The following is a 27,768-nucleotide window of genomic DNA, read 5'->3' on the forward strand; positions in this document are numbered from 1 at the left end:
ACTACACTTAATTGTAATATGATGACAAGGTCGCTGCACTGCGTATCGATAGAAGTAAGAGACCTGCCTACTTATGATGGCCTAAGTGAGGTAGATACCTTCTTGAATAAATTTAAAAGGGAGGTGCCGGAAAAGAACCGCTTCCAGGCCTTGAATTGGGTACTGCACGCTACACCCACGAGGTGGTGGGGTACGCACAAAGGGAGCTTTGACGACTGGCGCGAGTGTAGGGGAATGATGTGCTTACGATTTAGGAAGCCTAGGGTGTGATTGACAGAGAAATACAATGGACAAAATGATCCGTGCGCAAGTCTCGCTAGGTGGATGCAGGCGTATGGAAAACAACCTGCGCAGATGCACATGAACTTCGCGCTGAAAGGGATGGTCAATAAGTATGTGTTGGCGGGACAAATGTGCAAATGGCTCTTAATGTTGGAAAGACAGTACGTAGGAAGGACAATTGCACAGAAGGTTATCCACGTGAAAGCGTTTAGTAAGGTGTGCAATGCGCTGACAAAGGTATGTAATGTATAGCGAAGTGATTGGGACCTGCGCGTACCCGCAGTATTATGGGCTTATAGGACGACATGCAAGAAACTGATGGGACAAACACCTTTCCAGCTTGTTTATGGAGTAGACGCTGTAATGCTTATGGAGTATATTGTGCCTAGTCTGCGCATAGCAGCGCTCACAGTTATGACGGATCGCGACGCCTTGAAGGAGAGGCTCGTGCAGTTGGAGGAGCTTGAAGAAGAACGGTTTTGGAGCTTGAAGAAGAACGGTTTTGGCTGGATTCCACCAGTAGGTACAAAAGCAACGCGAAAAGGCCTGGCATGATCGACATATCAAGTTGCGCACCTTTAAGGTGAATGATTTGGTGTTGCTATATGATAGTAAGTTTGATCAATTCCTAGGGAAGCTCATAATGCATTGGTTGGGACCGTATGTTATTAAGGAGATCACAGATAGTGGCGCGGTGCAGTTGGTAAAATTAAATGGCGAACTCTTCCTAGGAAAAGTAAATGGCAATCATTTGAAGCTATACACAGGTGGCCCGACCATCTGACTAGCCGCAGGAAGCACAGTCTTAGCGCTCTAGGCAGATGAAAGGAGGAGCGGGACTATAAACTACTCTACATGGGAGCTGCACGATGACAGGACTGCGCGCAATAGCGAAGTATCAAAAGGTCCGCGATAACGCAAGGGTAGCTGCGTTGTTGCACGGGTTGCCTGGAAAGTGACCGTTATAGTCACTATTCATGATGTGATGCTTGGTTTGAGATAAAATGGAGCGGGCAACAGGCATTTAAGGCGAACTTCATGGGCTAGATTTGGGAAAATTTGCCGCCAAGAGAGAATTAATGGACCGAAAGTGGGGGGACGGTCGAATTTGAATTCAAAAGGCATTATAAAGTGCAAAGGGGTGCCCAAAAAACAACACTTGGCAATTTGAGAATTGAGATATTGCGTGCCTAGAGATTCATGAACCCCGATTTGTTCGATCTTTTGAAGTTGAAGGCATTGTTTGAGCACTTACCTGAGCCATTGAGAGAATTGTGGAATAGCAGTATGGCTGCGTCAGAGGAAGCCATGGATATTGGAGAGATGACTGTTGAGGAGGCCGCGCAGGCCATAACAGTAGGAGAAGCCCTAGAAAGTGTCGAGATAGTCACAGAAATCCCTTAATCGCCGCGCACACTGAGACCCAAGAAAGATAAGCAACCTATGGTACTGGTGCGCATGTCCCCCAGGAATCCGTTAAGGACGAGGCTCACCATGGAAGAAAAGGGGAAGGCGATCAATTTGGAAGCCGATGAGGAGGAAGAAGACTTTGAAGAAATCCTGGTAGAGGAGGAGGACGAAGAAATGGAAGAAGAAACCTAGGGTGTGGACCCTCTGACCAGACTTCCCGCTTATGTTCCTCAGCGGGAGGGGAAAGCAAGGGTGCCCAAGGACCTGGATGAGAGCAAGAGCTCTCTACAGACTCCGCTGCTCCTTGATGACATCATTTTTGACGGAGCGCACTTAGGACGGGTGCTAGTTCTAAAATTTAAAGACTGGGATCTCGCGGACCACGAGAAATTCCCACGTTTGGCAACCGTGCAGCTAATGCGCCGAAAGAAAAACACACTGGCGGGAGTCATAGAGTTGGAGCCCCACAAGTGGTTGCAAGGAGTAGCAAAAGTAGGATTGTTAAACCTGCTCTAGGTGCTGTATTACCATCGCGCCCCAGTGACTATTTTTGTCATCAGGCAGTTGCTCTGCCTAGTACATGTTTGGTGTTTGTGGCTGGAGGAGCCCATCCCCATCACGGATCATCTGATTCACCGAATTACCCGGCTACCTTGCAAAGAGGAGGATCCAGCGAACACATCCGAGGGAAAAGTGATGATTTGGCCATCGTGGAGGCCATGAAGAAGAAGTTCAAGCTGGAGAAGAAAAAGAGAGGGCACGCGATCTCCAGTATCAATAACACTGTGATCAAAGTCGTGACACAAATATTGGTCGGGAAAGTCATGCAAAAGTGCCATGCGGATGAGGTTCCCGTGCCTGTGGTTGCACTTGCCACGCAGTGCACAAAGGGGGTCCAGTTTAACTGGGTGGATTACTTGTGCAGAGAGTTCTTGGAGAACTGCTGCGAGGCACAAGAGCAGGGGAAGACTTTCCACTATGCATGGATTTTGCTATCCATAGTGTTGGTGGATTGGGAATTACCCGAGGACAACCAGTTCCCAACGATTGCACAGGATCTTCTGGAGGCAGTGAAGTATGCTTCGCTATAGGCAACTAAATATGCGTAGAGGATCCGAGACAGCAAGATATTTTGGGTGTTCATGGAGATGAACATCAGAATGGGGATTAACTGCAAGTCATGGTTATCGCCCACGGTTTATAACAGTTTGTAGAGCTTCGCGGAGTTCAAGGCGGACTTTCATCACGTGTACATTAGGGTGAGGAAGGACCCCACGAAGGCATGGAAGGAGCTACATTATCTGGCGATGGACGATGTCATATTCGCCGTCCTTGAATCGTGCCCGCCGGAGTGGCGCGCCCCAGCCAGATTCGTAGTGGAAGCAGAGAAGTCCATTGCACAGAGGAAAAAGGAGGAGGCAAAACTGCGGATGGCATGGTTGGCAGAGAAGAGAAGGAACGAAGCAGCAACAACCAAGGTGCAGGAGGCACCCGATGCTATGAAGGCAGCAGAGGGCAGCTGAGAAGGAGCGCAAGGGAGCAAAGTCGCCTTCATTCGAACATGAGATGAATCCAGAGGAAGGTGGCGCAGACCCACAGACAACATCCACACAACTAAAGCGACAATGCCTGAGAGAGCAGGTGGGGCCACGGAAGAAGTCGAAGGCCTCAAAGACTTCTTTCGACCCGATCACCCTGATCCGAAATGGATACTAAATCAAGAATAAAAGGTATTACAGACTCATGTGCAAGAATGCCTATATTATTTAGTGCAATGTATCAAAAAGATTGCAATTAATATAGATAATTAACAGCCAGAAAACATAACAGACACACACATCAACACAACAAATAATCAAGGAGTTCACCAGACTTCTTGGCTACGTCTCTTGGTCCAGCTTTCAGTGTCGACCTCTATATTATGTCTTCAAGAACAAAGTTTACAGGTGTGAGCTCAATCAGAGCCATAACACAACAAACAGTGATATTACACAGGGATTTCACTCGAAAACCTCGAGTCTAAAGAGTGCCCAGGCTCTCCCTCTTAGTGCCTCTGATCAATTGTTCGTAGCTGTGCTTTTTCTCTGACTCTCAAACCCCCCTCTGTCTCTGACCTCCTCTTCTGTGCTGCCATTGAATGGCCTTTAAGCCTATCGGCGCTATCGGTTCAATCCCCTTCTTGGGCTCTCTGGCTCCCAGTGCTGTCCCTTCATCTCCCTACTGAGCATTTAAACAATCATTACAAAAATGCTTAAGGCATTGAGGCCACCTGCGTGGGGCAAAATCCCTGAGAACACACTTTTCCGTTTACACAGGGAATACACGGAAATACACTGAAACAGTGGAAAATCTGACCGAAACGCCAAAGACGGACTTCAAACGATATAAAGTCTACCATATAATCCTCTCGGGTCCGCCTTGATCGCAATCGCAAGTCGCATTGGCTATGGGTTGTAATCCCTTTGTATTCCACACCATTGATCTGCCTTCAATCCGACGATTCGCATCCAACCTGATCATCCAACCAGCTCGTGCCTTCTTCACCATCTGATCCATGATCGCTAATCCAATGGCTGATAGCCATTTTGGGCGGCCCACTTGCACGAGGAAAACCCACCCGAAATGAGTGGTTTTCTCTCTCCTGCACCATGCTACGTGTCGGCCAGTGTATGGAATCAGGTGAAGCCCTTCCAATACCACTTACCACCTGTAGCCTGCCCGAATTACCGTTTACCACGAAACTCAAATCCTTCACTATTTAATTCATAACTCCTTTGGGTCCGCTGAAAGCCTTCCGCATGTGTTAAGTCCTCCCTTCAAGAATATGCGATGCGATATCTATAATCTCCACCGTTGATCTGCGCGCTCGATCAACGTTCCACGTTAAGTCGCCGATCGCAGTCGCATTTCCCTTAGGGCCGCCTCCGATATACTCCGCTGGCCTCTCTTGATGCGATATCCAGATTTAATCTGGGTCATTGATATGTCCAATCCGACGACTCCTATGCAACGAGACTTTACGCTCTACTTCACTCTGTTTTCTGCCATTCCTTAGTGTTTTCCTCTGTGGTCTCTGTTTTATGATAGTTTAATATATGAAGACTTACATTTTTTAGAGGGTTTAAGATCCATTTTGGATCACGCCTTACCACTGAAAAGCTTTTGGACCACCAAAAGTTGGTTTTAGGATTCGAGCAAGTGAGGATACTGCTCCTTCACATGTCTAACTTCTATCCATCGTGCTTTGCTTGGATTTGACCCTTTAAGTCCCACTCTCAGGTACTCAACATCCCCTTGACGCGTAGTTCTTACCTTCCTGTCCATAACTGTGTCCTCTTGTAACTCATTGAGATACTCAAGCAACAAGTCCCCAATAGAAGGCAACTGACTTTGCTGTTCAGGATCTTCAATCAATGAAGGTTCATACAATCTCAAGTTTTCTGTATTAACGACTGAATAGATCCGCATATAAGCTGCAAATCAAGGTGAAAAGCATTTTCACCAATTTTATCAAGTATCTTGAAAGGTCCATACCTTATTGGTTTTAGCTTCTTACCTTCACCTTGCATTCTGTATTTGCTGATGTACAGCCATACTTGATCACCAACTTGAAAACTATGTTCAGCTCGATGCTTGTCATGTCTTGCCTTGTACTTTGCTTGACTTCTTTCTAGTTGTTCCTGTACTGCCTGGTGAATTTCCTGGATTTGTTCAATGAACTTGGTTGCTTTGTCCACATCACTGTGTCCATCAACTGCTATGTCTTTACCAAGGACAAAATCCAAGGGAGACTTTGGTATAAAACCAAAATAAGTCTCAAAAGGATATCTCTAAGTAGAAGAGTGCTTGGCACGGTTGTAAGCATGCTGCACATAACACAAATGCTCATCCTGAAACTTGGGATGCTTGCTGCAATAGTCTCTGAGCAACTGGATCACTGTCTTGTTGACCACTTCTGTCTGACCATCTGTTTGTGGATGAAATGTTGTACTTTTCTTCAACCCGGTGTCCATCAACTCCCATAAACTTGACCAAAACTTCCAAACAAATCGAGAATCTCGATCAGATATAATAGAAGTGGGTAACCCAAAATGAACCCATACATTCTGAAAGAACAACTTTGTTGTTTGTTCAACTGTAACCTGCTTGTTACATGGTATCAAAATACACATTTTATTGAACCTATCCACAACAACATACAAATAATCATGACCTTTCCTAGATTTTGGCAATCCCCCAACAAAATCCCTGGAAACACTTTCCCAAGGATGAGAAGGAATTGGAAGTGGAGTGTACAAGCCTAATTTCTGATTATTGGGCTTGCTTGTAGCACACATAATACACCCTTTGATATATCTAGAAACTGTCTCATGCATTCTTGGACAATAGCAGAACCTTTGCAAATGTGCAACTATTTTACTTACACCAAAATGACCTGATATGAGAGAAGTATGTGCTTCTCAGATTATGTTAACTCTTTCAGTTTGTGGAATGCATAACTTTCCCAAATGATATAAGATTTGGTCCTTTGCATAATAATCCAATTCTTCTACTTGCTTTCCATGACTTAAAGTTGCATATACATCTTTAAAATCTACTTCTTGAGCATATTGTTCAATGTAACTTTCCTACATTACCAAGTTATGCTTAAGTATAGTAGATGCATTTATGATTGGTCTTGATAACATGTCTACAACCTTATTGTGTATGCCCTTCTTATAACTAATGACAAGATGAAATTGCTATAGAAAACCCATCCACCTATAATGTCTTGATTGCTGCAATTTAGTTTGTGAGTGCAAATATTGAAGTGGTTGATGATCTGTATGTATGATTGTTTCTTTACCCATTAGGTAATGTTCCCACTTTTTCACACTTTGTACTAATGCATACAATTCTTTATCATATGTGGGATAATTAACTACTGCAGAAGTAAATGTCTCAGAATGATAGCATATGGGTTTTCTGCGTTGCATCAACACTGCTCCCATGGCATAGTCACTGGCATCTGTCTCAATCTCAAATGGATGTTGAAGATCTGGCAATGCTAGTACTGGTGTTGTACTGATTTTTTCTTTTAAGGTGTCGAAGGCTTTTTGCTATTTGCCTCCCCACTTAAACACCCATTTCAATCCTGTTAAAGCATGTAATGGAGCTGCAATCAAAGAAAAGTTAGCAATAAACTTTCTCCAGTATTGTGCTGCCCCTACGAAACTCCTAACCTCTGTAGCAGATTTGGTTTTAGGTCAGTTCACAATGACTTCAACCTTAGAGGGATCTATCTTCAATTCACCACTCCCTACAATATAACCCAAAAAATTTAAAGATGTTCTGCCAAATTCACATTTTGACAGTTTTACATAGATATTTTCTCTTTTTAAAACATCTAAAGTCTGCTTCACATGCTTTACATGGTCTTCCCATATCTTACTAAAAACAAGAATGTCATCTAAATAAACAATTACAAAATCATCAGTAAATGGTATGAGTACATCATTCATGACTCTCATAAATGTAGCAAGAGCATTAGTTAAGCCAAAAGGCATAACCAACCATTCATACAATCCTTGCTTTGTCTTGAAAACAGTCTTCCATGCAACCTGTTCTGCAACTCTGACCTCATGATAACCACTTCGCAAGTCTAACTTAGAAAAGTAAACTGCTTCTTTCAATTGATCTAATAGATCATCAATACGCGGAAGAGGATAACGATTCTTGATCGTTATTTTATTTAGTGCTCTATAATCAATGCAAATTCTCCACGAACCATCTTTCTTTCTCACCAACACGATTGGAGATCCACATGGTGATGTGCTTGGTTGTATAAACCCTTTATCGAGTAACTCCTATACATGCTTCTTTATCTCTGCATTCTCTAAAGTTGACAACCTGTACATTGCAATGTTAGGTAATGGAGCATCTTGCTGCAAATAAATATCATATACTATTTCTCGCTTGAGTGGCAAACCTTTTGGTTCTTGAAATAGAACATCATACTCTGAAACAACTTTAACTAAATCAGCTTTTTGTTTAGAATCACAGCCTTCAAATGCATTGGATTTTTTAGGATCCTTTGCCTTTACAACCATTAGTAAAAATTGCTTACTTGAATTCACAATTCTTTTCATCTGCCCCGAGTTTATGAGAGAATAGTTACATTTGAGTTTATGAGCTCTTACAATGTATTCTATTCCATTTCTAGTGAGTTGATACTTATTCTCAGCCCTATAGAAAATAGCTTTCCTATCATACAAGTATGGACTTCCCAAAACAATACCACATATATCCAATGGAACTATATCTAATAACCTCATCTACAGATGTTGATCCAATAACAAACCTAAGTTTACATTGTCTCGTTACTTGTAGCTTTGTTTTATCACACACCCAACCTAATGGATATGGCTTCTCATGAGGTTTTGTTTGTAATCCCAACTTCTTTACAATTGTTTCAGAAATCAAATTTACTTGTGATCCATTATCAACAAAGTATCAATCTTATTGTGCTTGGAAATTATTCTAATACGAAAAAGCTCATTTCTTTCCCTCTCATTATTTTCATTATCAACAAATTGTGCAGAATTACTTGTGGATGCTTCAGAATCTTTACCTTTAATACCTATGGCTGTAACTGTTGTTTCATCACCTGAATCTGATCCCAAGTCCTGCTGAATAACAACAACATTCTTTTTCTTCTTTCCACCGAACTTCTTAGGTTTTCGTTCTGGATGCAAAGACCAGCAGTGTGCGTCATCGTGTCCTTCTTTCTTGCAATGAGTGCATGAAGGTTTATCCTTCTTTATAGTGTTTGTTTTCCTCTCCTTCCATTTCAGTTTCTTCTTTTCCTTGCTTTTGCTTACAGAATATTTAGATGATCCCCCAACCTCTGGGTTTACATTCTTACCTCTAGCTTCTAGATGTGTGGCTTGAACTGATACATCATCTAAGCTAGTGGGATTAAACATGAGAATAGTATGCTTTAAATAGCTATGAAGACCACCTATATACTTCAATAAAGTCTCAGGTGAGTCTAATGATATACCTAGAGTTAAATCTCTCTTTCTGAATTCCTAAGTATAACTTTGTACACTTTGACCCTTCAATTGATGAAGAGTTTGCCAACTCATCATTGCTTGCTACATGTAAGCTAAAGGATAGAATTGCTTTTTGATAGCAGAAACAAATTCATTCCAGGTAGAAATGATTTTACCATGTTTTTGCAGATCAGTTTGTGTCTTGCCTTCCCACCATACTAGTGCAGTTCCTCCAAGTCGAAGGCTAGCCCGCTGAATCATATTCCTTTCTGAATCAACGTTCTGTACCCTACAATATACATCAATTTGTATTATCCAATTATCTAGCTTTTCTGCATTGAGTTATCCATCATAAATTGGCAAATCAAACTTGACATCTCATTTGATTAAGGAAGTTTTCTTCTTCTTCTTAGAAGAGCTAGAAGATGATGACGACGAAGATGATGATGGAGGAGATGGTGGAGGAGTCATTCCTCCTTTTCCTTTGCCTTCTGGAGAGGCAACTAGAAAAGGTTCCTCTGCTCCTTTGTCTGGTTTGGGTGTTGCAGTGCTTTCACCTCGACCCTTCTTAAACTCCAGATACATCTCTTCCACCATGGCTTGGAGTGTCTTAAAACTTTCTATAAATTGAGATTATGATCCCAATGGAGCTTCTTCTACCATTCTCCTCTGAGAATAGACTCTTCTAATCTCTGGATTAGCCTCAACAAGTTCTCCTTCTCCTAGTCTGAGCTTTAATCTAGTTAGCATTCAAAATCCAGCACAAGCTTGTCTAACCTTAATAAAACCAAAACCAAATGCTCTGATACCACTTGATTCAAAATGGATACTAAATCAAGAAGAAAAGGTATTACAGACTCATGTGCAGGAATGCCTATATTATTTAGTGAAATGGATCGAAAAGATTGCAATTAATATAGATAATTAACAGTCAGAAAACATAACAGACACACACAACAAGACAGCAAATAATCAAGGAGTTCACCAGACTTCCTGGCTATGTCTCCTGGTCCAGATTTCAGTGTCAACCTCTATATTATGTCTTCAAGAACAGAGTTTACAGGTGTGAGCTCAATCAAAGCCATAACACAACAAACAATGATATTACACAGGGATTTCACTCGAAAACCTCGAGTCTAAAGAGTGCCCAGGCTCTCCCTCTTAATGCCTCTAATCAACTGTTCATAGCTGTGCGTTTTATCTGACTCTATGTCTCCCCTCTGTCTCTAACCTCCTCTTCTATGCTGCCATTGAATGGCTTTTAAGCCTATCGGCGCTGTCGGTTCAATCCCCTTCTTGGGCTCTCTGGCTCCCGACGCTATCCCTTCATCTCCCTGTTGAGCATTTAAACAATCATTGCAAAAACGCTTAAGGCATTGAGGCCACCTGTTTACAAACGGAAGGACTGGGCGCGGGTGAAAATCCCTAAGAACACACTTTTCCATTTACACAGGGAATACACAGAAATACATTGAAACAATGGAAAATCCGATCGAAACACCAAAGCCGGACTTCAAACGATATAAAGTCTGCCCTATAATCCTCTTGGGTCCGCCTTGATTGCAATCGCAAGTCGCATTGGCTACGGGTCATAATCCCTTTGTATTCCACACCGTTGATCTGCCTTTAATCCGACGTTTCGCATCCAACCCGATCATCCAACCAGCTTGTGCCTTCTTCATCATCTGATCCGTGATCAATAATCCAACCGCTGACAGCGATTTCGGGCGGCCCACTTGCATGGGGAAAACCCACCCGAAATGAGTGGTTTTCTCTCTCCTGCACCATGCTACGTGTCGGCCAGTGTATGGAATCGGGTGAAGCCCTTCCAATACCACTTACCGCCTGTAGCCTGCCCGAATTACCGTTTACCACGAAACTCAAATCCTTCACTATTTAATTCATAACTCCTTCGGGTCCGCTGAAAGCCTTCCGCCTGTGTTAAGTCCTCCCTTTAGGAATCTGCGATGTGATATCTGTAATCTCCGCCGTTGATCTGCGCGCTCGATCAATAGTCCACGTTAAGTTGCCGATCGCAATCGCATTTCCCTTAGGGCCGCCTCCGATATACTCCGCTGGCCTCTCTCGATGTGATATCCCAATTTAATCTGGGTCATTGATCTGTCCGATCCGACGGTTCCTGTGCAATGAGACTTTACGCTCCGCTTCACTCTGTTTTCTACCATTCCTTAGTGTTTTCCTCTACGATCTCTATTTTATGATAGTTTAATATATATGAAGACTTACATTTTTAGAGGGTTTAAGATCCATTTTGGATCACACCCTCACTGAGGGGGATCTCCATGACATAGGGGAGACGGTGCGGGATGTCATTGCAGAGGCCCTCTAACAGTTTGCAGAGGAACACCAAACAATGTTAGGGGCCCTCCGAGCGTAGATACAGGAGTTGCAGGTGCGCACTCCATAGGCTAGTACCGTGTCAACCAGCCTCGCATTAGGCACGACAACAACTGAGGAAATGTTGCGCACCCGCATGACCAACACTATAATGCTGCCAGAAGGAGCACTGGTTACAAAAAATGAGGTCAACGGGCCTATGGTCAGTGCGCTGGAGAGAGTTGGAATAAATATGGTTGCGCTCCCTCGGGAGACGCTTTATGTTCTGCAGGACAGAGTGATTGTAGAACTACAAGCCAAGGAGGGTCGCGCGCTTCAGGTCATGAGCGAGCAACGAATCAATATGGAACAGTTGAGCTTGCAGCGCGACGAGGTAGTGGCGCGAAACCGATAGATTGTGTAGGTGGTCGAGGACGCCTGCTAGATGGTCCCAGAGTTGGCCATCCCAGTAGAAGACCCAGTGGAGGCGTGCATCCGGAAACTCGTAGCAGGGGTGCGCGAGGCGAAGGAAGAGATGGCCAAGGTTCAGTTGAGCTGAACCTTCAGATAGCCGAACTCCAATTGAAGGTGCAACCTTCAACTCTGCCAGAGGTGAAGGAACAGCGCGCTAGCACCATTATAGTAGGAATAACAGAGATCAACAGTGTAGTGAAAGATTGCACCCAACTATTTGAGGAGTTGTTCGAGGTTCTCACTACTCTGTAGGAGGACCCGAACATACAGCACTTAGAAACAGAGGCGCGTGAGCTGCAGTAAAAGTACGATGAAGTCAAAGGGACCACGTAGATGGTGGTCCCTTACACAGAGGTTCGCGCGGATGCAACATGCAAAAGCGCTCAAGGAACATGTCGACGCTGCGCGACATAAGGACGCTGTTTTAAAGGCGCGTGTACAACCATGGATTGATGAGGAATTCATCGTTACTGCCTTGATTGAAGCAAAGCTCACGCAGAAGCAAGGAACGCAGGAATAGATTAAGGGAATTAGTTCAGATACTGCAGTCTCTAAACAACGCGTCCAGGAAATGCAGCAGGAAGCCACTAATGCGCTGTTGATATTGCAATAGTCCAGGAAGAGTTGGGAGGTTTGCGCGCAAATATCTCCACACCGATAGAGTGACTCGAGGGTGAGTCACGATGTTTGTGTTAGGGGCCTGTTGGGTGCGGGATCCCCCAAGGAAAGTTTTGGGGCTTAAAGCCCAGGTTTTGGCTAAAAATTGTAAATCCGATGTAAAGTCTTCGCATTTTGTGGGTGCGGAGCGTGAAGTTATAAACGAGTCATAGGGTTGTCCACCCTTAATTTTGCAATGTAATGTCGGCCAGAGAGATCTACCCATGGTCCGCGGACCATGGGATTGTATAAATAGAGCGAGGCTCTAAGCTGTACAAAATGAAATTGAATGATCATGGAATAGAAGCATAGTGGAAGATCTAAGGGTAAAGTCGAGTCTTTGGGTTGTAGAATAGGAGAAGGCTCTGTAGCTGAGTGTGCGGAGGCTTAGTAGTCCATAGCTGAGTGCGCGGACCCCTGCAGCTGAGTGCATAGGGCGAGTCGAGTCTGTAACTGTTGAAGCATTAATAAAGAGAAGTTTTACATCAATTCTATGTATTTATTTCCTGTTTTCTGTATTGAATATATTGGGCATAAATTGCATTTCTGTTGTCTATATGGTGCGCAAACATATATCACTGTGTAAGTTAAGTAATGTGAGTTAAAGTACCTATTTACGCGAGGTTGACTAACATCTATAAGAGGATAAGTAAGATATGGTGTAACTTGGGGAAATAGCGTAGATTGCTACCATAGCAACGCGAAATCACCTCAGCCCCTAGTTAGGGCTGCGCGAAGGACAATTATAGCAAATTGCGAAGGTATCGCAGGTTAGAACAGTGCGCGAAGTAACCTGCGTGAAGGTAGGCACAGTTGGACTAAATCGACCCCTCAGACATCTCAAGGGTGCGGAAACTTGGTTCCAGCATCCCCCCATACTGCTTCGGTGAGACTTCAGTCTGCGCTCCGTGGGCTGATGCCAAAAGGGCCAGTAGTGTAGGGATTTGTTTGGCTAATTAGCTTTGAACCTGGGTCAAGCCCCATTAAGACAACAATTAGCAAACTGGAGCTTTTTGTGTTGGTTCATTAGCAAGTTGGAGCCAAGCAAGAGCAATTATCACAACAAAGCAAGGCCTCTTTTTGTGCTTAATGATGTAGTTTTGATTGCTAATATTTGGCAACATGTTTTTATTAGTTATGATTTTAGTTTAAATGATAAACTTATAGCATTGGTAATATATAATGATATAATTTTGAGACTCTGTGATTGGTATGGTTTCCCATGTGGAGAAGGAGTAGTTTTTGGATAATTGTTATGTATATTTTCTTCTACAAACTAATGTAAAGTGATTTCCTAACCTTACCAACAAAACAAAAGAAAAAAGAAAAGAAAAACTAATAGAAAAAATATAATAATAATAATTAATTAAATCACTATTTATTAATATAAAACATGAAAGCAACAATGTACAAAAAGGAAGAGCTCCAAGGTAGGAAAGAACAAAAAGATAAGAAGGAAGTAGCTACTACCAAAGTGGCAACAAAAACTAAACGTGTAAAGACACATGCCAATGAGGATTGTCTAGACTCAGGGAAAGTGGAAAAGCAACAAACCCTCGTGGAAAACGGATCCCCTCCCTAATCCACAAGGATTTTTGCTGGAAAAACATCTTCTTGGGTAGATCAAGCAGATGAGGAAGAAATCAAAAATCACTTTCCGAAGATTGATTCATCGAAAATAGAAGAAACCATGTGTTGGACTCAAGTTGGGAAGAAAGGAAAAGGCATTTCGCCAAAGAAAACAAGAAGTCAGATTAAATCAAAACAAAATTAGTGAATAATGGAATGTAAATGTATCTTGATATTGGAAGTTTTTGGAAAAAAATTAGTTGGAAATGTATTGAAATTTTTGTGTCATGGGGAACTCGCTTGAGGGTTTGGATTGGGCCTCCATGCTCAATTTTAAAATCTCTGAGGAAGATTGGAATATGTAAAGGTTCTAGCTTGGTAACCATTTTTTTTTAATAATACAAATTCCTACTAGTTTTTTTGACATATATATATCATTAAAGTAGGGTTGGTGGGAGCAAGAGGGGTTATTTTCCGTCTCAATGATAAAAAAGAGTCACAATTTGTGTGTGGAATTGGTACTTCAACCGATAATAAAACTAAATACTTGGCCTTATGGAAAGGTCATGAAATATTTATGGAGAGAAGAATCTGTAGGTTATTGGTCTTTGGAAATTCAATGATAGTGATCAGAAAAATAAGTTTGTTGATTTTCAAGTGCAATAGATATAAGAACAAATACCCGAAATATTGATAATTACTTCAAATGATGTAGATCTTATTTTAACAATTCTAGTTTATAATTAAGCAATTACACTTCAGAGATTAAACCATAAAAGGACAAGGACAATAAAGATCATAGTGCATAAAGAGAACACAAGATTTACCATGTCAAAACCCACTTGGGGGAAAAGGCCAATAACCTTTTTCCTTAGAGAAATTGTTTAGTTCAACAAGGGATACATCTAATGCAGCTAGTTAACTATGAGGTCAAACTTACCAACAATGCTTATGGTAAAACCTAGTCAATAACCCTAAAGTCAAGTCTCCAATATGCCCAACAATGTGGCTTGATCTAATCTGCCCTAGGCCAAATTCGGCATCCCAAAAGATGTCTAAAAAACAAAAAATTCAGCCTCCTAGTCTACGCAGAAATTAGACCTTATAATCTAGAAATTGTTGCCCAACAACTGATCTGAAATGTTGGGTAAACTTGTTAATGCTATGCAAGCTCCCTCATCAATATTAAAAATGTGTTTATGATCGTTTCAAATTAACCAAAATGTGAGGAATTATGTGTCAAGTGTTGAGTGTCTTTTATGAGCAATTTATGAGATTAATTAGCTGTTTAAAACACATATACAACAAGTAAAATTGTAGAGAAGTAAAACACATCAAACTCATAACACAACGCTGATAAACGAGTTCACCCCCCTTGGGCTACATCTCCTTGGACTTGCTTCAATGGCTAGGCCCTCTTTGGATTAATGGTAAATTCTCTGATTACATGCACCTGCAGTGCTCCAATGGCTTTGCAACCTACTCCATTGGATTTAGAAGACCCAAAAACCCCAAAAATGACTTTCCAAGCTCTGCAATTGGACTTCAGTTGATCTAGGTTTGACCTCCTCTCCTGGTGGCCCTAGGCTTCCTTAAACTTCAACGTAGCAAAATCACATACAAAAGTGTATTTCTGCCTCTGCAACCTATTCCATTGTGTTCATAGCATCCAAATCATCTAGGAATGACTCTTTCTGAGACAAAATTGGTCAAAAAATTGAAGAAGTTATGGTCTCTTCAGTTTTCCCTAGGAAAACTCCACCAAATCTAGAGAAACTCCAGTTAACCCTGCCAAATTTGGAGTAGTGTCGGATTTGTCGGACCTCCCAAAATTGTTGCCAAGTTAATCTACAATTAATTAGGGGATAAGCTTGGTTAATTAGTGCTAATCTCCATTTGGTGCATTAAACTCGTGGTTAGCATAAGCGCTGGCTTATGGTTTCAGTGTTGGTCACATGTTAGTGGTTACCCGATGGTTAGGCTACCCTGACGGTTACGGTCACTGTTAGAGGTTAACATTGACACGTTCACATGCTGGCAGTTAAGGTTAGCGCCCACCTCCCAAACTGCCACATGTTACACTTTAAATAAAAAGCGTGCCCCATGATTGTTAAGACACATGGTTACGGTATAGAGGTAAGGTATTGCGGTTTTGTGGGCGAGGTCGCGAGTTTGATTACCCGGCCTGCCAAAATTTTTTACCCAATCTTTGAGAGGGCACGTGGCAGCCTCTTGGCTTGCCACGTGTCAGCCTCTCATTAGTCCTCCCAAATGCCTTTGACCAATCTGATGCTGACACTTGTCACATCCCAATTGAGCCACCTATGGGAATATTATTTTTGTTGACTAGTCTGTATGGATGCCTAGTCAGCATCCCAGTCATCCCTGTACCCAAAATTCTTCGCTTTGGCAAAGCAGACAAAAGTCTCAATCTTCCTCATATGAGCTCCGTTTTGAGTGAAATGAGTTGCATTGGGATCGTATCACCGAGATGGACGTAGTAGTTTAGGTTTTGAGTGATTCTGAGCACTTCGATTTTTGAGCAAATTTTTGCCCCTAATCCATATTCCAATCACTCCTTCCCACTGACAAGCTTTTGGACCCTCAAAAGATGGTTATTTGATGAGAGTTGAATACTCTTCTTCTTCTCAAGTTCTATCAATTGATTCTACTTGGAAAAATCTCCATGACAACCACTTGGGTTCATTGACATGTCTTGCCTTGCAAATGGCTTGGCACTTCAACCAATGTTATCCTTTTGTTGCTAACCTAATCCAACACTTGTTGGTTTCTTGCTGATTAAACACCCTGTTGTACCAAAGTGATCCCTCGGTGCTTGGAAAGCTAACTAATGGCCTTCCCACTGAGAATCATGTTCCTCCTTTGCAACACATGCATTTGATGCAAGCTTCTCCTTGGAAACCACTTTTCCAAGTTATGCCCATCTGAGTGAACTACAACAATGAGTTCCAATATCAGTAATAACAAGAAAATAAATGACCATTCTTTTATCTCCATGGTTCCAAATTCCACATCTGGAAGATGCATTTGCCATCTCTTTCACTTCTTGGCGTGAACACATCAAATGGTCAACAATGGTTGCAAATTTTTTTGGCATTTTTGTCCACTTTCGCTTCTTAATTCCATCATCCTCCAGTATTAACATGCTGCTCATGTCATGATTTAAGAATGAAGTCTAATCATGAGCCTCTTGCTTAAGTGTGGACCTTCCAAAATACTGCGACATCTTATCACAAGAAACACCATTAACCTTGAAAAACACTCATGCAAGAATATAACTTGACGACCTCTTCCTTTTGCTTCTTCAAAGCAACAAATGTCACATCATGTGAACATCGCCATGTACTCTTACATATTGGTGTATAAACCATCGACTAAAGAAAAGTTGACAATACATGCTTCTTCAAAGCAACTAACTTTCAAGTCAGGCAAAAGCATGTATAACAACTTGACGATTTACAACAACAATTCCACATTCTCATGAAACAATTCGTCACATCTCCCTTTCATATTTGGAGACAAAATCAACTCTTTCAAGTCAATATAACATACATGTAACAGTCCATTGACCACACAAGCCGACACACAGGCATGTGCAAATGATTAACATTTATGAGAGATTTTTCGGCGTAAATCACATGATATTTCATTTGTTGATGCGTTTCGAACCAACCAGTGTGGTTCATCGTGAGGACAAATTGAAGAATCAAATCTAGATTGCATGTTAAATAGTCAGAGCAGGACATCCAACGGCTATAATTTTTCACCAGGCAACAACTATATTGACTAACTAACGACTATATTAGACTAGGAAACAGCTAGTTGGACCGGACCTAGGGAAAAGGGGGAAAAACTATATTCTAAATTAAATTAAAGTTATGGATTTCAATAATTATTAAATTAATAGTTAGTTATAATAATATTAAATTAAAAATAAATGGGAACTATGAATATACATAAAAGGTATTAAATATTCTATATTTATTTTAATTTTTATTATAAATATAAATATAAATATTAAAATAAATTAATTTAAGTATTATATAGTACGAATAAATCTTTAATAATCTAAATTTTAAATATATTTAATTGTTAAATTGTTTATTTAATTGTTAAAATGTTTAATTATTTTAATAATAAACCAATAAAAACATATTCTCATAGAACGATTTCAATATTAAAGAAATTATTTTCCTTATATTAATTAAGTTGAATTATTAGTATATAGCATAAACTAAATGCTATTAAAATATTTATATAAACAACCCATCAAAAAACAAAGGCAAAAGAGAGAGGGGATAACAAGGGGAAACTAACTTATAAGAAAAATAGAACAAGCTATAAAAAGAGGGAGGGGAGGAAGTGAAGAACGACTAGGAAGTGAGGGCTGGGACCCAACAACTACTGATCTTCCAGCCGTCTTCTCGATTGAGATTGCTCAGCCTTTTTTCAATCTCAAGGGCTTCCCTAAATTTACGGTGATGGAACTGCGAAACTCTAGCAATAACACTGGCCTCCTCGATACAAACATGATGTTTGGTTTTCTCCGCATGCTCTGCTAAAGCGGAAGACTTGGTTCTCCTATGTTTAAGGTCCGCTGTGTGCTCACTAATCCTTTGATTAATGGAGTGTCCAGTCTCACCAATATAGGGGGTTCCACAGGAACAATGAATAATATAAACCCCCTTCATGTCCTTAGGGTCAATAGGATCCTTCACTGATCTGAGGGACTTACGAATGGTGTTAAGGGGTCTAAAGGTCGAGGGGACATTATGTTTCTTAGGAATCCTTGCAATCTTATCTGTGGTCCCTTGCACAAACGGAAGGTGGACACCTAGGACCCGCTCTTTCGGTTCTCTTTTAGTTAACATATTTTTGGCAGCTTTGAGGAAGGCTTTCTGACCCAGGTATCTACTATAACCATTTTCAATAAAGACATTAAGGAGATGGGATTTCTCTTTCTCGAAGCTCTTTTCATTAGAGATCCTTAGGGCACGAGTAGCGAGGGTGTTGAGAACCCCCAACTTCTGAGCCGGGAAATGGTGGGAACTGGCATGAAGATACTGCTCCGTATGTGTTTTCTTTCGAAACACTTGGTGGGATAGGGAACCATCATTATTCTTAGAAATAAGAATATCAAGGAAAGGGAGGCAACCATCGAATTCCTGTTCCATGGTGAACTTAATGGTTGAGGATTGACTGTTGAGATGATCAAAGAAGAGACCTAACTCCTCTTGGCCATGAGACCAGATGACATTAGTGTCATCTACATATCTTTTCCAAAGCTTAGGTAGGAGGCGCGTCGAGTTTAGAGCTTTGGATTCAAAATCTTCCATAAAAATATTTGCAACGACAGGGGATAGGGGTGAGCCCATGGCAACCCCACAAGTTTGCTCAAAGAACTCCCCTTCAAAATTGAAAAAGGTGGAAGTGAGGCAGATCTCAACTAACTGAGTGGTATCAGGATCCGTTAGGCGGTTGATCACCTCCATGGCCTCATTTATAGGGATGCAAGTGTACAGGGAGATTACATCAAAACTAACAAGAATGTCCCTAGGGTCAAGTTTAATGTCCTTGAGCTCCTCAATAAAGGAAGCAGAGTCTTTGACGAAGGACTTTGTACGACCAACTAAGGGCTTAAGCTTTAAGGCAAGGAACTTAGCAAGAAGGTAGGTGGGACCTCCAATGGTGTTGACAATGGGCCTTAGGGGAGCTCCTTCCTTGTGAATCTTAGGGAGTCCATAGATTCTAGGAGTGATGGGATTGCTCTCAATGAGTTTATGGTGAAGGGAACTCACTGAGCTACTAGAACAGGAAGTCACTGATCAATATTTTCAAGTTGACAACATACATGTTAACAAAGCAATCAACCAACACAAGTCAATCACTCATGCATGTTCAAGCACAATGAAACTATTAAAAATTCTACTGTTCACACACACAAACTCTCATGCATGTATAACAACTCTCAACTCTCAACTCTCTCACAAGTACAAGAATCCCATTGGTATGTACGAGTACTTAAAGAGTTGAAATGACCAAATTTGCTGCAATAAAGTGAGTCAACATACTCCACTTTCGAACACCTTCCTGACGTAAACATGCAAGTTCAAGAATGCAACATGCATGCAAATTTGTAGTTGCAAATTGCCATCTTTGCTGCATCTAAGTGAGTCAACATAACTCTACTTTTCCAACATCTTGCTTCATGCAATATGCAACATACTTTCAGGAGAAAAGAAATGCATCCAAATAACAAGGAAATACATCAATAAGGCAAGATTTGCATCAATTATCAAAAGAAATGCAAGGCCTTAATTGGTTAAGAAATCTAACCATCTCTTTCCAAACCATTTCAATGGCACTTCTTTCAGCTACACTTCATCATGTATATCATCCTAACCCACATCAGTTATGGATTCCTCTTTTCCATTCTTGCCAAAATCTCTCTCCACCTTCTTCAAATGTCATGGATGACTTGTTGGATGCAAAGTCCAACACTTGTCTGCAAGATGACCCTGTTTATGGCAATGAGTGCAAAATAATTGCATTTTCTTTTCAACATGGTTTCCATTATCCAATTGACCTTTGGCTTTCTATCCCTTTTGTTTTGAAAGTTTCCTGTGTATGGCTATCCTCTTCCAACACCTCGAAACAGTATGGTTATTCAAACCACAAAAGGAACAAGTAAATTTTCTTCAAATCTTATGTGAAGATTTACCACGTTTATCATAATCAAAAGAAACTTGATTAAAGGCAGATTTATAGCTTGCACATTCACCTTTGTCGCCTTCTTGAGGATGTGAATTTGATGAAGTAGTGGCTCTCTTTGGAATACTAACAATGGTTTCAATGACCTTAGAGCTTTCAACATCCTCTTGTTTGCCATTTCCACTAGTTGCATGCTTATGAGCATCTTCTTGCAAAGTGGGTATAAACTTTTGCATTCCTCATGAACACAAACTTCACAAGCTTGAGGTAATGAACATGTAATGAAAGTCCTTCTTGGAACACCTTCATGTGCCTCCTTGGCTTTGGATCATTCTCCATCATGTTGTCCATAACCAAGACCCAAATACCTAGGCCTTTCCTCAACAACAATTGGCTCAACTATGCCTTGTGCATGTTTTCCTAACCCTTTACCTTCATAGCCCATCTTCATCAATAATTTGGACCCTATTCCTCTAGCATGTCTTTCAAAAGAACCAAAACATTCATTTTGAGAGGAAATTGAAGATAAACTTTAATTGGATACCTCATTTTCATGCACATACTTGGCTAGGGTTTACTTGGCATCATGGACTTGAATCTCCATCTCATGCATCTTTTCAAGAAGCTCTTGCTTCTCCTCCTTCGTGGCCATCAACTCCTCTTGAAGTATAGTGTTCTCCTTCCTATCTTCATTCATGTCTTTCAGCATATCTCTCATGATGATAAGCTCTTGCAACATATCTAAATCAAAGAGTCTTGCTAAGGAAGATGGATTAAAAACATCACTTGTTGAAGCTGCCATCACACTTGTAATGTATCAAAAAGCTTCACAAAACTTCCAAAAGTTTCTAAAAAAATAAGCATCTTAGACCATTCATCTTACACACATAAACTTGCATACAATTAAATTATCCTTGCACAAATACAAAACCAATAGCTAATTTTCTAGCTAACCTTGGCAAACCATATCAGGGTTAAAATGAGCTAACAGTGGCTCTGATACCAACTTGATCTGAAATGTTGGGCAAACTTGTTAATGTTATGTATGCTCCCTCATCAGCGTTAAAAATGTGTTTAGGATCGTCTCAAATTAACCAAAATGTGGGGAATTATGTGTCAAGTGTTAAGTGTCTTTTATGAGCAATTTATGAGGTTAATTAGCTGTTTAAAACACATATACAACAAGTAAAATTGTAGATAAGTAAAACATGGTAAACTCATAACACAAAGCTGATAAATGAGTTCACCGCTCCTAGCTACATCTCCTTGGACCTACTTTAATGGCTAGGCCCTCTTTGGATTAATGGTCAATTCTCTGATTACATGCACCTACAGTGCTCCAATGGCTTTGAAACCTGCTCCATTGGATTTAGAAGACCAAAAAACACAAAAAATGACTGTCCAAGCTTTGTGATTGGACTTTAGATGATCTAGGCTTGACCTCCTCTCCTGGTGGCCCTAGACTTCCTTAAACTTCAACGTAGAAAAATCACGTACAGAAATTCCTTTCTGCCTCTGAAACCTATTCCATTGTGTTCATAGCATCCAAACCATCTAGGAATGACTCTTTCTAAGCCAAAATTGGTCGAAAATTGAAGAAGTTATGGTCTCTTTAGTTTTCCCTAGGAAAACTCCACCAAATATGGAGAATCTCCAGTTAACCCTGCCAAATTTGGAGTAGTGCCAGATTTGTTAGACCTGCCAAAATTGTTGCCAAGTTAATCCGTAATTAATTAGGGGATAAGCTTGGTTAATTAGCACTAATATCCATTTGGTGCATTAAACTTGTGGTTAGCATAAGTGTTGGTCATATGCTAGCGGTTACCCGGTGGTTAGGCTACCCTGATGGTTACAGTAACTGCTAGAGGTTAACATTGGTGCGTTCACATGTTGGTAGTTAAGGTTAGCGCCCACCTCCCAAACAACCATATGTTACACTTTAAATAGAAAATGCGCCCCATGATTGTTAAGGCACATGGTTATGGTATAGTGGTAAGGTATTGCGCTTGTGTGGGTGAGGTCACGAGTTCGATTCCCTGGCCTACCAAAACAATTTTACCCGACCTTTGAGAGGGCACATGGTAGCCTCCGAGCTTGCCACATGTTAGCCTCTCATTGGTCCTCCGAAATTCCTTTGACCAATCCGATGCCGACACTTGTCACATCCTAATTAAGCCACCTATGGGAATATTCTAGGAATATTCCTTGGAATATTTTTTTGTTGACTGGGCTGTATAGATGCTTAGTCAACATCCCAGTCAGCCCTATACCCAAAATTCTTTTGTTTGGCAAAGCGGACAAAAGTCTCTATCTTCCTCATACGAGCTCCATTTTGAGTGAAACAAGTTGCATTGGGATCATATCGTCGAGATGGACGTGGTCGTTTAGGTTTTGAGTGATTCTAAGCACTTTTATTTTTGAGAAAATTTTTGCCCCTAATCTAGATTCTAATCAAATATTGCCCAGAATTTTGACCTACCCATAATATGCTCTCCAAAATTATTGTCCAAAAACTACCCAAAAATTCACAAGTGCGAGGTCAAGAGAGAGATAAATGCTAAAAAAGAATTTGTCCTCCTTCGCCTTCGCTTGGATGCCCATAATATTATTTATGTGAATTCGAATGGTGCCTTGTGGAGGAGGTTGAATGCTCGATATATAGCAGTCTGCATGTCTAAATGGGTGTTTCTCTTCACTAGGGCCGACTTGACAAATTTGGATCCAATAATTCAAAATTCAAAATTTTCTCTTTTAAATCCGACATGAAGAACATGTCTTATAATAATTCTTTCAAGGGCTAATCAATGAAAATGACATGAAGAACATGTATACATTATATATTTCAAGGGATAAAATATAAATTATGAAGATAGACCATAGCTACAAAATTCAACACTCCCTCTGATCCAAATTGAAAGTCGATTCCACCCATGGTAGTTACCCATGATATTTTCCCATGGTATCCGCCCATGGAAATTACCCATGGTATTGTAACTCAAAAGGCTATATATTTGGGCCTCACTTTGTAAAAGGGGAGATTCATCCAAACAATGTAGCTGGAACACTTTTCTTTATTTTAATAAAATGTTTCTTATGTGTTTTCTGTATTTTTGTCTTCTCTCTAGGTGTTTTCAACTCTCGACTCCCCACATCTGGATCAATGGTATTAGAGCGGGTGACGAATACATGGCAGCCAGGGTTTCTGGTGAATGTCCTCATAATCCTTTACCAAGAACAATCACAGATGATGCCATCAAGATATGAGATGACAACCTTGCTTTTGCCTCACACCAACGATGACATTAAGTTTCTCCAATGAGGGTTTACAAAACAAAGCACAGAGAAATATGAGAGTGTGTCCAAAGATCCTTGAATCTGAACCACCGCCAGATGACTCAATCTGTAAAATCTTAGATCTGGTGAAAATGGGTTCCTACATCATCACATCAACCAAAGGTAGTGGTTAGATCTTGTCGTGCCCTACGATTCAAACTCCATACCACCTAAAAGTTAAGCGAGAATGTCGGGATTCAACTCATATGTTGGTGGTGGAGATGAGCTTATGGGAGGCCCAACTCAACCCTTCGATGATGGCTACATTAACTATGATCCTTGCTAGCCTTCACAGAGGTATGATTCCTCCTTCAAGCCACTAGATAAATTCCCCATCGATGATATTGATGCTGACATCGATGAGTTTAAGGACGTCAATAATTTCGACAACAATATTCCTGGTGAAATTACGCCTACGCGTCTTTGAATAGTTTTGTCAGTGGTGCACCTTTCGTTGGTATGTGTTGTTAAAGGTTTTTTAACCCACCAATTCCAAGTGCAACATCAAGATTTAGTGAACCGATTGAAATCACAGGCACATTTATATGACCCAAAAAGCGTCTCAACCACGTCACAGTCTCCTTGCCAAAAGTGTTGTTGATTTGGCTAAGGGATGCTTGCAGTGCTGCCTCCTTTTTAGAAAGTTTGTCATCGCCAGATGCCTCACTAGAATCAGATTTTCCTTTCTTCTTTCCTTTTGCAAAAAAAATTGAGATTGCAATGCAATCGTTGAATTTGTAGCAGTTAGTTGATGTCGTTCAACAAAGGAAGTGATGAAGGATTTTGGTGAGAGCAGACTAAGAGCTCATCTAGGAGAAGAAACATCTCCAAATATTTTATCCTCCGATAGAAGTTGTGACAGAGAAAACGGGTAGCTTGTAAGACACATCCTCTGAATGATTTTTCCATTGCCATTTTTCTGAAGACCTGTGTGGCACTGCCTTAGATAAATGGTGGCCTCAGAAATGATTGAGGGTTTTCTCAAGCTTAGTGCTCTGCTTTTAGTTCAACAGACCTTGCTATGCATAGTACTGCTTGTTGAGCAGTGGCTTCCTGTGTTATGGCGCCAAGCTACCAAAAAGGCATCAATGCACAACATAGTGTTCCATCTTTGGATGCTCTTGCCTATGCTAATTGGGTGAAAGAAGATGCTTGATTTGAAGACATACTTGTGCAAATATCACCTTCTTCTGGTCATTCATTTCCAAGGTTGAAATTATGAAATAAATTTTCACTATTGTAGGTGGTGGGCGATGTATCCCATCTTCCATTATTGGGTCCATCAATGAGATCCATGCCTCTTAGTTCTAGTGAATGGAAGCAATGACTAAACATTACAAACAATTTAGAAATTGAATTTGATGGAATTAAAAATACAAAGATTACCAGTAAGGATCAGAGGAGGAATATGATTATGTTGGATGTAAGGAATGGTTATGAATTAGATATTGGGCATTTCTAGGGAGCAAAAAGACTTGACATTGGTTTCTTTAGGAATACTAGTTTTGGAATTTCAGATGCAGAGACAAACATTTCAGGTCCATAAGCAGGGGTGGACAAAGCAAGTATTGATATTATGATGTATTTCATTAGAGGAATTCGTTGTGATGTCTAAGGAAAAAATGTTTCCAAAACTTGTACACTCGAAAAGGGGGCATCACATAATACCTTGAGGGAAAGGGCACTTTAAATGGATGAGAAATTTGTTTGTGTTTGATTCTCGACTATTTTTCTCTCCAAATGTTTTCAAGCCTATAAATGCCACTAATAAATGAAGGAGGCTATTAGTTCATGGAGAGATATAGGTGGATCAAGACTATCTTGCATTTTGCAACAATACCTTTGGAAGTTTCCATTTTTGTGAATCTTTGTTATCTAAAATGTGGCATCATAACTATGCAAACTTGGACTGTAATAGACTCATGTTGTTGTTGTTGGGTATGTGTTATATTCTTTCAATGACTAGCTGCATGCATTGTATGTTGCACCATGCGCAGTGGGAGGGTGGCATCCCCCCTTGTCGGTGGGTTTGCAGGGGAACGGGGCAGCGCCTCGAGAATTTTCTTTTATGCAGATCCAAGGATGGGGGTGGACCCAAAGATGATGGGCATACCTACCCATGGTTTTGTGCATGGGTTTTGCATATGGTTTTGGGCATGATGGTTTTCTACCCATGGTATTTTGTAGATCCAGTCAAGGGAACTACAATTATGTTCTAATCTAGGGTTATGGATTAGGGTTGATGAATTCTTCAACATGTATATATAGGTATTGTTACATTGAACAGAATATACTGAAAAATCAATCTGGTAGTCCCATTTTTGGGATCCAGGGGAAAATCTATGTGTATAATTGTTTTATGTTCGTGCCATTGTATATGCTTATGTTTTAAGAATTCGTTTACAGGTAATTTCTGTACAGTGCGAAAACCTACCTTTGGTATTAGAGTTGTTTTGGCTTCAAGGGGACACCTTTGCTACTGAGGGGTTTTGCTTAGGCCTGTAGTAGACCTTGTTCAGTGGGAGATTTGTGGGATCGATTCTTGCAGTGAAAGAAGATGGCGAACAATGGAAAGACAGAGATCAATAAATTTAATGGTCTGAGTTTTGAGTTGTGGAATCTCAAGATGGAGGATCTATTGGTGGACCGAGATCAGTGGATTGTTGTAGATCCAAGCATGACACCGACAGGAATGTCGGTAGAATACTGGGCAAAGTTAGATTGGAAGGTGAAGAGTACAATATGATTATGTCTCTTAGAATCAGTAATGTTGAATGTATCAAGGGAAGCCATGACAAAGGATTTGTGGGTCAAGTTAGGGACCTTGTACCAATTTAATTCTTTGGTGAACACACTGTTCCTGCAGGAAAAGTTGTATAACCTGAGGATGAAGGATGGAGACTCAGTGATAGAGCCTCTGAACGCCTTTAATACTGTGGTAAGTCAGTTGTTATCTGTTGATATAAAAATTTCAGAGGAAGATAAGTGCATCAGTTTGATATGTTCTCTACCAGATTCGTGGGATAGTTTAGTTGTTACAATAGATAGCAATACAACTACCTTGAAGTTTGATGAAATAGTCTCATCCTTGCTGTCAGAGGAAATGAGACGGAAAAATATGGATAGGTAGAATGGATATGCCTTGTTTTTGTGACGATGGTCCCAAAACAGAAACAAAAGTAAGTCGTCTCATCCTTGCTGTCGGAGGAGGTGAGACAGAAAAATATGGAGAGCTAGAATGGATATGCCTTGTCTGTGTGATGATGGTCCCAAAACAGAAACAAAAGTAAGTCCTCGAGTGGGAGATATAAATCTATAGGGAGATATAAATCTCCATGAAAAACTGTAAGGATGTGCTAGAAATGCGGAAAGGAAGGGCACTGCAAAAAGGACTGTAGATCTAAAGCTCCTGAGAAAGGAAATGGATTTGATGATGCTCCTTCCACAAAAGAAAAAACCATATGAGATGAAGGTGGGGATGTATACTTGGCTTATTCTTCAAGTACACATGTAGATCATGAGGCATGGTTGATTGACTTAGGTGTGTCCTTTCAGTTCACTTCCCATAGGGAGTTGTTATGTGAGTACGAGAAATATGATGGTGGTGATGTATTCTTAGGGGATGACAGGAAGGCTAGAATCATCAGACACAAAAAAGTCAAGCTGAACTTGCAAGGTGGAAGGATTAAAACACTTCCTGGTGTTATGCATATTCCTGCATTAGCCAAAAATATGATTTTTGTAAGCAAGATGGATGATGCAGGTGTAAAAATAGTGTTCGAGAAAGATACTTGCAAGATGGTTTGGGGAGCACTGGTATTGATGCGGGGAGTTCGGGTTGGAACTATGTACAAGCTTCTGAGTAGCATTTTTATTGATGGGTGCAAGAGTTATGTGGTTCTTGAAAGTGGAGTAGAAAACCTAGTGGTCTCTGGAGAAA

General features: G+C 40.8%; 1 pseudogene; it reads left to right on the forward strand.

Moving 5' to 3' along the window:
• Positions 1–24,888: 24,888 nt before the first annotated feature.
• Positions 24,889–26,708, forward strand: LOC149167110 (rhodanese-like domain-containing protein 8, chloroplastic pseudogene; annotated as a pseudogene).
• The last annotated feature ends 1,060 nt before the right edge of the window (positions 26,709–27,768 follow it).

Source organism: Pinus tabuliformis, chromosome 5_1, assembly GCF_031772625.1.
Source record: "Pinus tabuliformis cultivar Carrire ecotype Pingquan chromosome 5_1, CPIR1, whole genome shotgun sequence".
In the NCBI taxonomy this organism is placed as follows: Eukaryota; Viridiplantae; Streptophyta; class Pinopsida; order Pinales; family Pinaceae; genus Pinus; species Pinus tabuliformis.